The sequence below is a fragment of the Arachis duranensis genome, chromosome 2, assembly GCF_000817695.3.
Source record: "Arachis duranensis cultivar V14167 chromosome 2, aradu.V14167.gnm2.J7QH, whole genome shotgun sequence".
Taxonomy (NCBI): domain Eukaryota; kingdom Viridiplantae; phylum Streptophyta; class Magnoliopsida; order Fabales; family Fabaceae; genus Arachis; species Arachis duranensis.
In genome coordinates this window covers 10412155-10423913 of record NC_029773.3, presented here as the reverse complement: position 1 = coordinate 10423913, position 11759 = coordinate 10412155, and the positions used below count along the sequence as shown (strand labels likewise).

The 11759-nt window shown below is 30.9% G+C and overlaps 1 protein-coding gene across 1 annotated transcript in view; it reads left to right on the top strand.

Moving 5' to 3' along the window:
• The window catches only part of LOC107473476 (uncharacterized), a 52154-nt gene extending 50521 nt beyond the window's left edge, over nucleotides 1-1633 (top strand). Inside the window, exon 7 of the transcript XR_008005868.1 lies at nucleotides 1398-1633. The gene's annotated coding sequence lies outside the window, so the exon portion shown is untranslated. The remainder of the gene's footprint in view (nucleotides 1-1397) is intronic.
• Nucleotides 1634-11759: the final 10126 nt, after the last annotated feature.

The following is an 11759-nucleotide window of genomic DNA, read 5'->3' as shown; positions in this document are numbered from 1 at the left end:
TTTTAAAATAATTAATTTATATTCTTATTAAATAATATTTATTTAAAATTATAATTTAAATTCCCGTGCTTGACATGGAAAAGAATAAATTATCATTTATATCTATAAAAGATATGACAAATGTACTATATAAGAATAAAATGACAATTATAACTACGGAAGATGGGTTTTTGTGTGCGAAAAATACCTAGACGTTAGTTACACAATTCGTCCGTTAAGATATTTTTGGTACACGAAAGTTATCTTCTGTAAATATAATTATTATTTTATTTTTATATGAATATATTTATTAGCGTTTATATCTTTTATGGATACAAATGATAATTTATTCACACGGGAAATAAAACTAGTTAGAAACTAAAAAAACAGTTTATCGTAAGCACTAAGCAGGGAGTCTCGTGCAAAGTGAACTAATTGCATATTTGTGTCCCAAATGGGTTTGAATTATGAGTCACTACTTGACCCATTTAGTCAACTAAAAGCCCGATAAATTGGGCTCCTTTAATTGGACCAACGTCAAATTTCTCTATGTAAAGACTGTGTTGGCCCAAATCAATTCTTGGTTGATGACTTTGGGCCATTGCTGCAACACTACCTAAACTTTTTAATACTTAAAGAACAAAGAAATTTTTACAAAAAAAAAAGCAAAGAAATGAACTAACTTGTATTGGTCTAATAGTTAACTCATTAATCCACTTAAATAAGTGTTGGAAGTTTGAATCTTGTCTTATGCATGCAACAATCCATTGGTTAGTTACGATAGATTCATTCTTAACCTATTAAGTTGAGAGATTCTCATATGACATTTATCCCTATTTTATAGAGGTTTTGGGTTTTGAACCTCCTCTAATATAGCCAAATAAAAAAAAAAATTGTCAATAAACTGTAACTCAAACAATATTTGTCTTTCCTCCTTGTATAGACGTCTAGAGTTTGAGACTCTTTTTCATAAATAAAAGTGCAAAATTTACACAATTGACACTACAGTTAAATAAAAATCATATCATTCATTTTTAAAAAGACCATAAATAAAAAATTTAAAATGCATTTAGTTTGTATTTTCATTTTTTTATTTTTAATTTTTTTGAGTTTTGTAAAAAAAAATTTGAAAATAACAAAATACCCTAGTTTGGTGATTTTAAATTTCTTTCAAAAGAAACCATTCATAATATTTGTCAATACCAAAAATTCGCGAGTGTGGTGCGGTGTCTTATTACTAAATTGTTTAATAAAAAATTAATAATTTCTTAGATCAGTTGTTGAAATTTTTATTATTAGACCTTTTAGATTCCTAAATTTAAAAATATATAAAATAATTTTTAACATTTATTTTTGTTAAACAACACTAACTCCTTTCAATTTGATAAAGTTATTAATTAGTTTATGAGATATGGCAGAAGGACCCCCACAAAAGCAGGGGAGACAGAGTCTGAAGAGACAACAGTAGTAGGTAATGGCCATGACAACCAACGAGGACAAACAAGGAAAGGCCACTTCCAACGTTTTTAAATTGTGTTTCTTCATTCATTGGAGCACTCTCATGTGTTGCTTCTGGAATCTGCCACTTCACTATCCTTTCACACATGCTTCGTCCAAAGTTTTGTGCCCCTTTTTTGGGTAACAACAGAACTCACATCTTTACCTTCTTTATAAGTATGGTTTCTTTCAATTCACTTCTAAAATATATATAATTCATAAAACAAAAATGCTATCCGTACACGATTAAAATTAATCAACAATATATATATATATATATACACGTATAATTTAATTTATTTTTAATGTATATTGATATTTCAATATATATTTTAGTGATTGATTTTAGTATACACATAATATAATTGTTAATAAAAATATTTAAAATTATTTCCTTTTACTGTTTAAATATTATTTTATCAATCAATATTATTTTTTTAAAAAATATTATATACACATAAAAAAATAGTTACTAAATCAACTATTATATATTTGTGTATTATGTTATTTTATTTATTTTTAATATATATTTTATATAAATATTTAATTTAATAATTAATTTTTTACATATATTTGGGACATCAAATGAATGAATAGAAGGTGAAAATTATTATTATTCGGGACAACAAAGGTAAACCTTTATATATGAATGAATGGATGTAAAGAGATAGAACCTTAATCCTTAGCTTGGATTTGGCCATGACTTTTTTCCGTTTTTGGGTCTACGATTCGGATATGACTAAGGGGAGTTGGGGGGAGAGATTAGTGGAGAAATATATGGGCCAAAGATTACTAAGTATAGATAAAAGAAAAAGAATGATTAATGAATAAAAACGGTAAGGTAAAGGCCCGCATACCATATATAGGATTAGTATTGATTTAGTGTTAAATTTTTTTAAAAAAGATTATTATTTTATTATAAGTGTCCTTATGGTGTATTGTTATAGCATGTTTTTCTGATAATATATAATTAAATGTGGAAAAAAAAATTTAACACCAATATCAAAATGAAGTTAAAACAAGTAAGCTTAAATAAGTTTCTTTGGTACAAAATATTCATTTTATGTTTTAATTACTTTCTATAATTTTTTCTATTATTTTTTTTCAATACAATTTAAAAGTTCTCTCCTTAGTTCTTTGGTACAAAATTTTAGTTCTCTCCTTAGTTTGTTTCATTAAGAAGTAATATGGTAAAAAAAATACTAATGTCATAAAATGTGACATGTCGTCATTTAACTTGTTGCTTCAATATTTAATTAACATCATTTTTTAATTTTATCAAATCAAAACATAAAAAAATTTTATAAAGATAAAAAACTTATTTAAATTATATAAAAAAGCTAAATTATTTTTTTAAAGCTTAATAAGATGGTAATAGGGCCAATAATACAACGTACATAATTAAGGATAAGATATGCACATGCTGAGATAGTACTATTAAACGGGCAGCAAAGAGACTCAATTCCAAATTAAAATGAAACCAAATACAACACTAAGCAGAAACAAGTCGTCTTCTAAATCAGGTACCTTAAACTTTGTCTCCCTCTCCATTAAGTCATTAACAACTCTACTACCATTGTCCAACTTAGTACAAACAACAAAACAACACTCAAATCTGGGAATTCAACATTGGCCCAAAAAATCTCTCTCTTAATTTCACATGTGGTAGATGGAAAATAAGTGGGCCAAAATTTGATTCCCTCCTCCAATATTTTGCAAATTTGGTGAAATAGTCATTTAAGTAAATAGAAAGAAAGCCAACTAACTTGACTTGGTGTGTGTTTGAATTGACATTGGTAAACTTGGAATTTGAATAAAAGTAATTTTGTAAAATTGATTTTGGGTAGAAGTGAGTTTATGTTAATATGATTTATTTTTGATAATTTTATAGTAAAATTGATTTTGATAAAATAAATATTGTTTGGATAATATTAGTTAAAATCACTTCTAGATAAATAATTAATTAATTACTAAAAAAAATACAATATTAAATTATAATGTTATCTTTTTAAGTATATTTAATTTTTTTATACTTCTTTTAATATTTTTTTATATAGTATTTTTTTATAGTACTCTATTTTAGTATATTATAATTTTTTACTATTATAATAAAAATTAATATTTATTTATTTATTAACTTAAAAATAACATATAAAAATTGATAACTTTTAAGTACTTTCATAATAAAAATTAATATTTATATAAGTTGGTCTCACATTAAATCAAATTCTCCAAATTTGATTTATGCATATAGCTCAATATATTGTAAATCGACAGAGTCTAGTTCGATTTTCAATAGCCACCGTTTTGTATAAATCGAATTACCCTTATTCGATTTACTATGGGAATTTAAAACGAAAATTATTATAACATGTAAATCGAACAACCTTCATTCGATTTAGTTAGAACAATGTTAAATCAAAATGGTTCAATTCGATTTACGCCTAAGACCTACTTTTCTAGTAAATTGACATCGTTTTAATTCGATTTACTATTATAGCTTATAAATCAAATCAGACTAATTTGATTTATATAGTTATATCTATAGGGTGATTCACGTTATGATTTTTGTTTTGGGTGATTAAAATTGGATGGGTGTTGGTTTAAGTAATAAAAAAAATTATGAAAAAAACCAACAATAACCAGCAACAAACCTAAACGTAGATTGAGTGAACGCAGAAGCTATAATTTTTTGTTTCAAGTGAACGGTCTTTTGGGATACAAAATCACTTCTGTGTTTAGAGAAGAAAAGTTACCAAACATTAAAGAACGAACACACTTTTATCCTCTCCAATGTAAGTGCCAACCACATCCTTAGTTAATTGGTCAGCTTACTCGTCTCTTGATAGATAAAAAATAAAAAGAAAACTCCCTAAAATTATAGTTTGAAGTAACTAGGTTGTGCTCTAACTAGAATAAGGAGTAGTTGAATTTGTACAAGAATGAGAACCACATTTGATGGTCAAAGGGTTGTGTTTGCACATGACAGAGTGCAGAGTAGTAAGCATTCGAAATTGTACTACCATGACCATACCTATCCCCCTTATAATTGAGGAAAGAAAAAGAAATAGTAGAAACGATCATTGCAGAGCATGCACTATTATATGAATGAATGAATTATTGTCCCTGCTTCATCATCATCATCATCATCATCATGTCCTTGTTCTATATCTAAAAAATAAATGTTATTCTTTTAACTAGTTTCAACTACTATTGTTCACATTCAAACTTGAAAAATAAGACTCATGTGGCTAAGCAAATGGAACAAAGTGGGAATAAAATTTATGGGTAGCAAGTAGCAACACATTCAAAGAAATGAAGGTTTGGGAAAGCTTGGCAAAGGAAACGAGGCAGTATTGGCCAACCATAGAACATGATTGTGCTAAGAGTATAAGTATAAACATCATGCTTTGTATGATTTTTTTCCCATTTCTTGTTATGTAGCTTTTAGTTTGTGTTTGATGTTGAATTGTATTAAATAGTGTTGGACTATTCTTGATGACAATGTGGAAGGGAGTATTGTTATACTATGATGGAGTTTCTTTTCAACCATCTAAAAAAAAATACTATGTTGACATTATCTAAAAAAGAAAAATTAGACAAAAAAATAATTTAATGGATGCTTATGCCAAAAATAGTTCTAATTGTGTGATTGATATCTGTTCTGAATGCTCGCGGATTGCCATATTTTCTGTGTTATTACCCACGTGTATTTTAATTAATTCAATTCAATTTGTTTATCTCTATGTTATAGATTTTTTAAAGAGAAAAATTATAAATCAATTAGGTTTTAAAATAGGATAGGGCAGAGCGGATCAACTCGAATGGCACATTGTTTCGTCATTCTTATATGAAAACATGCAATGGTGAAAACTCAGGTGAAGTCGGTTTCACGTGAAGTTGATATCTAAAAACCATCAGATAAAAGTTTGGTCAAATCAGTTAAATCATCTAATGGCTTTCAGATATCAACTTCACGTGAAGTCGACTGCACTTGAATTTTTATCTCTGGAGAATAGTAGCTACTGATAATTGTCCAAACTAATTGTTAGAATAAAACTTGTGTGTCTAATTGTTTACTACATTTGAGAACAATTGATTGAGGTAGATGAAGCATTGCCATCAAATAGTTAATGCAACTATCATGTAGCTAATTAAGGATTCAATTATGCAAATGGTAGTGTTCCAGTTAGCACTTAATTACTGTTTCATGACATCTATACATGTTATAAAGAAGATCAGAGTGTTTGTATTTTGCATGATTCCGGAAATTGAAATGAACTAATCGAAAATTTGTTATTAGACCGGTTCAATTTAAGATAAAAATTATTTGGCAATGAATTAATTAAAAATTAAAAAAATTAGTAACAAATTAATTAATCGATTGAACGGATACATTTTTTAACTGTTAACTGATTTAAAATAATAATTTATAAAAACAATTTTTTTTTAAAATTATATATTTTATTATATTTGATTGAACCTCTATTAAATTTTTAAATCACTGAACCACAAGTCACCAAAAAAAAAATCAAAAAAAAAAATCACTGAACCACTAATTTTACCAGTTTGATTTTCAAAACTTCTGTATTTTGCTAACTATTCTTTGGACATTTTATTTTTCATTTCTCTTACAAGTCACAAAATTGTTGTCTTACTAAAATATGTTATTATTTTGAATTTTTACTCACAAAATATATACAATAAAAATGTACGATTATGATAATTAATAATCTCCTTGTATATTCTACAAGCAAATTATTATTTTAGTATGTAAAAAAATTAATCTTTTTAACAAAATAACTTCAAATAATTGAAATGAAATCTTTAAGGTAGCGTTTATTTTGAGGTATTGAGACAGAAACTGGGAGACTGGGACTTAATATTATGTTTGTTGGTTTAGAGACTGGTATTAACATTTCTGTCTCTATCTCTAAAATTTCAGTATCTCCAAAAAGTAGGGACACATGAGACTAAAATTTTTAGAGATGGAAACTGAAACTTTAATAACATTTTATACCTAAAATACCCTCATTTCAATTAATTAATTATAATTTTACTCTTTGTACAAATTAAATTAGAGTTTTATTCTTGTTTTAGTTTCTGTCTCCCACTTTGCACCAAATAGAATACTGAAATTTATTTCAATCTCTGTTTTTTCAGTCTCAGTATTTCCGTCTTTGTCTCTCCACCAAAAACTACCTAAAGGACAATAATGAAATTTCAATTTTTAGAGGTTAAAATAGTGATTTATTCCTAATCTTAATTACAATTACATGTACATCAACATAAATATGAAACCTTTTTACTGACTGCTGAGAAGAGTTTTCTCTCTTATAAAAAAAATAAAAATAAAAAATGTTTATGTCATTTCAATGTGTGCTTGTATGTACCATTTATTGATCACACCAAGAGTATCTAACCACATGTGACAGACTCGAGACAAGATAACGAAAATTGGAGGACATAGGACTGTTAAGTTGTGGCACAGAGGACCCAAGCTCCGATCATGATTGAATTCATCTCATCACCTTCAAATTTTAGTACAATCCATCACCCTCTCTTGTTCTTTTATGGATCACTACTTCAATATAAAATTCTATGTTGGGATGGGGCATCACTGGATTTAGAATTTTTAATGGCTGAGAAAGTTTTGCCAATGGAGCATGAATCTACTAAACATGGTTTTGCGAATTGGATTCAATCAGAAATTTGTTATTAGATCAGTTCAGTTTAAAGTAAAAATTAGTTGTGAATGAACTAGTCAGAAATTAAAAAATCATTCTAAAAATTTATAAATCGTTAGAGTCAGTTAATTTTTAAACAGTTAATCGATTTAAAAGAATAAAATACAAAAATATTTTTTTGAAAGATATATATTTATATAAATATATTATTTTATTATATCTGATTCAATTTCAGTTAATTTTTGGCTGTGTTTTTTGTGCAAATGTTGCAAGCTAAAAGCATATGGAAGGAGTTAGTGTTTTCAAGGATTGAATTATTTGCACAGTTTGCTTACTTTATCGGGTTAACATTAAAGACCAGCCGAATAGGTTAGATGTTCTTGATAGTAGTAATAATGTTGAAATAATTAATAAATTAAACATTTGGCACATCTAATTAAGTGGGAATGAGATTTTTTTTTTCATAATTTATTATCAGAAACAAGCGATGTGATTAGCAAATCCTTACAAGTTATGAAAAAATGGCAAAATAATTTATTATGGATAGTAATGTTAGAGATAACATTGAAGTTAATACATGAAAGTTTTTTAGTAATTTTAGAAGGGAATTGAATAAAAAAATTACAAGTAATAATCACTTTTTTAATTTATGGAGCAAAATTGATAAATTACAAGATGATTTTGGTTTTTATCTTCTTTTAAATATGTAATAACAAAGATAAGAAAAATAGATGATACAATAATATATTGTGGTTTAGTCTTTAAGTACAATGAGACCTACATTATTTATGATGAAATTTTTAGGGTAATTCACATTAATAAACTAACTTTCATCTAATATTATGCAAATCACCCAAAATGAAAAATGTAACATGAATCACCCCAATCACATATATATATAAATCGAAATGGATAGTCTAGATTTACATCTCTATATAAATCGAAACAGGTAGATTTGAATTATGTATTTTTTGCATGCTCCCCTAATAAATTGTAATAACTTGTTTCGATTTATGGCTCCATGAACGGAATCCTAGTAAATCTAACATGCTGTTTCGATTTAGCATCCATGTGAAACCCATTAATTCGAATCATACCGTTTTAATTTACAGCCATGGAAAGTCCATAGTAATTTAGCTCTCCCTATTTCGATTTACCCATGGTTTCGTGCCCATGGTAATTCTAATGAGTCTAATTAGATTTACTAGAAATCCCTTTATAAATAGAGTCCGAATTGCACTTATTTGAACCACTAAGCCAAACGCTATCCTACCAAAATCTGCAGCACAAACACACCAATTTTGAGAAGTAATGTGATGGGGGATAACCCGGACTATCTTTATCGCTTGGATAGAGTTGTCTATATTGCTGGTGTCATCAATGAAGAGGTTAGTGTATATATTTTTTTTCAAAAATAGTATTAAATGTTTTATGGTAATTTTTTTGTCTCTTTTAATGATGGTCGTTATTACAACTGTTGAACTAGATAGAGTGGTTAGATTAGTAGTTTAATAGTCTATAGAGGTTTGACCGAGCAAGTTCTAATTTAGATAGTGGTTACATATAAGTAGAAGGATGGGGAGTGGTGAAGATAATATATAGTGAAACTTGGTTAGAGTAAGACTAGTAAATGGAATCAATGTTGTGAATTGGGTTGTTAGTAAAAATGTGTTATTAGTATTAAACTTATTTTTATTAGGCCCAGTTTGATGAATACAAAATTTATTTTGTGTTTGAACCCGTTACATTATTTGGTTGCGTTTAATGGCATTATTTGGAATAAGAGATGCATTAGTTGATATTGTTTTGTAAATATGTTGGGATGTGCACCTAAGAGACAATTTGTTATGTTGTTTATGTAGCCTCACTGATGTATCGGTAGCATGAGACAACAGTAGGGTATGCGCCTGGATGAGAGGATTGTTCCGTACTTATAAATGGCTGGTTTATACCATCTTGCAAGCCTGAACGAGACTTGATTTAGGTTGGATGAGCCGTTGGTGAGTACATTCGTGGAGAGATAGCGTCCGAAAATGCACACATTTCATATGCTATTTGAGGAGTTGCACAATTACATTGCAGGACGTAGCGTACTAGTTAAGGCTACCGATCGATGGACAGTACGTCAATGGATGCCTGACAGAGTTTGAGTGATACATCGAGGGCGGTCGCCCAGCTTAGGTGTGGTTCCAGGAGCTGTTGGGTGTATTGCCTCCTGCGAGCTGCATCGACAAGTTTACGGTGAGATGCAGTTGGATGCAGGATAGATTCTGGAATATTCTTGATGGCTCCGACGACGCCACTGTTAGGAGGTATGCCCGGGCCTATATCACGATGCTTTTAGAGACTCAGCTATTTGGCGACAAGTCCGGTACTCACCTGCACATTCGATGGCTGCCATACATAGCCAGGCTTGAAAACATGGGTGGGTATAGTTGGGATCAGCTGCTCTATCATGGATATACCGGTGCATGTGTCGCGTGGCGACACAGGAACGCTGTTAAGTTAGCCGGTCCATTGTAGCTGCTTCAGTCATGGATTTTCTAGCGGTTTCCTGGTTTCAGGCCCGCTAGATATGATACCTTTCGCTGGCCTTTGGCCTTGAGGTGATGCTATATTTAAGTGCTATCTTTCTCTTTTTTTAGAGTTATTTTCATTTAGTGATAACGTGTGTTTGGGGTTGCAGGTGGTCAGGTCACAACCCAACTGCGAACGAGAAGGGACCTCAAGTTGCTCATTGGAGGCTCAGGATAGATCTCCTTCAGGCTGGGATGTGAGTATTTTGTCAAATTTAAATAGTTAATATCTAATGTCAGCTTGGAAACACTATATATCTAATGATGACGTTTCAAAACTATTTCTTTGCACAGCTCACTTGGATGGCGTATACACGACGTAGTGCAGGTGGTGCACCCAGAGATACTTGAGCCTTACCATACGGTGTTATGGAGAAGCGTGACAACGTTGATATATTTTGCTGTCATAGAGTGGCACCAGGTAGATCGGACGATTCATGGGTATTTGTGTGTTGTGTATGAGGTCTTGATCCGGAGTAGATTTGACTCTGCATTACTAAGTATTGTCTGTGTCTTGTATTTTATTTCTGTTTAAGTTATGAGTTGTAGGTTGTTGTTGCTTTGAAACTGCATCACTGAATTGTTGCTTCGGTGTTTAGTATTTTATTTGGAATAGTGGATCACTGCATCAGCTCGTTTTACCTCCTAAATACCTTTGCGTTGGCAGAGACTAATCCAAATCAACCATGCGCACCTGTTGCCAAATTCCTTACACTTCCCATAGTACTTGCGATAATCAGACTCCACCACTTTGTACTGAACCCCGCGTCGGATACTATATGTCTTCTCGCTTAACACGGCTTCCTCTTTATCCTGAAACTGTTGCCCAACTTGAAATTCCATTAGTCCTCCAGCATCCTGTGTGCCTCTAGCACCGAATCCAATAGGTTCTCCAAAAACTCTCTGTTGTCTCATGGCATCCAAGTCCAAATTTGAAAAGTGCGAGGGGTACTGCCGAGTCCTTGAATTAGACCCTCCACCACCCCAACTGGATTACTCCCTGCTATGTCATCACCACTGTCATCGGCAATTATGTCTGGCCTCACATCATCATCCTCATCATCATCATCCCGTAGTACATCGTCCATACCATCCGGTGCTCTACCCTATAATGAAACCGGTGCCGCATCAGTAATGCCTACTTCTCTGTTATCACTGTGGTTTAGATTAGCTGTGAAGGATGGGGAGGCAACCAACATTACCTCTGGCATAATCACAGGTACCGATGAGGAGGCGCCAATTGGTCTCGGACTAGAATAGGCTGCCATTGTAGGAGCTTGGGGATTCTGGTTGAACCACCTAAGCTGGAGACCATATCTACAAGCTTGGCTAATAGCTCAGGGGGTCTTCAGCTCGGGAATTTGCCGGCGACAATGGAATAGAACTTCCAAATCTTCGTCACTCCTTATTACAAATGAATTGTACTTCACGTCATCCTGCAAAACTGAAATAAAAATTCTATAGAATAATTTCTCAACCTATTTCACGCCTTGTAACCCCAGTTTTTGGATTATAGAATTCACAAACTCAGTAAAACTCATTGAAGATTTAAAAAAATACTAAGGAGATCCTTATCAGTAAACTTAATTCCAGAACATGTTTTTTTCTTAATCGACCTTCTATAGTGCACTAATACTAGAAAGCTATCCTCACTAGCCATTGTGTTATACTCTCATATAAAATTGACATTCATATCATATTTATATAGGTTGCCCTCATAGTAAATCTAATCAGTCCCATTCAAATTATATGAGGATAATATCATGGCTGTAAATCGAAACAGTGTGTTTCAAGTTAATAGGATTTCACGTGCATGCTAAATCAAAACAACATCTTTAGATTTACTAGGATTCCATTCATGCAGCTATAAATCGAAACAGGTTGTTAAGATTTACTAAGGGAGCATGCAAAAATGTATTATTCGAACCTACCTGTTTCGATTTATGCAGAGATGTAAATCTGGACCATCCGTTTCGATTTATATATAGATGTGATTGGGGTGATTCACGTTACATTTTTC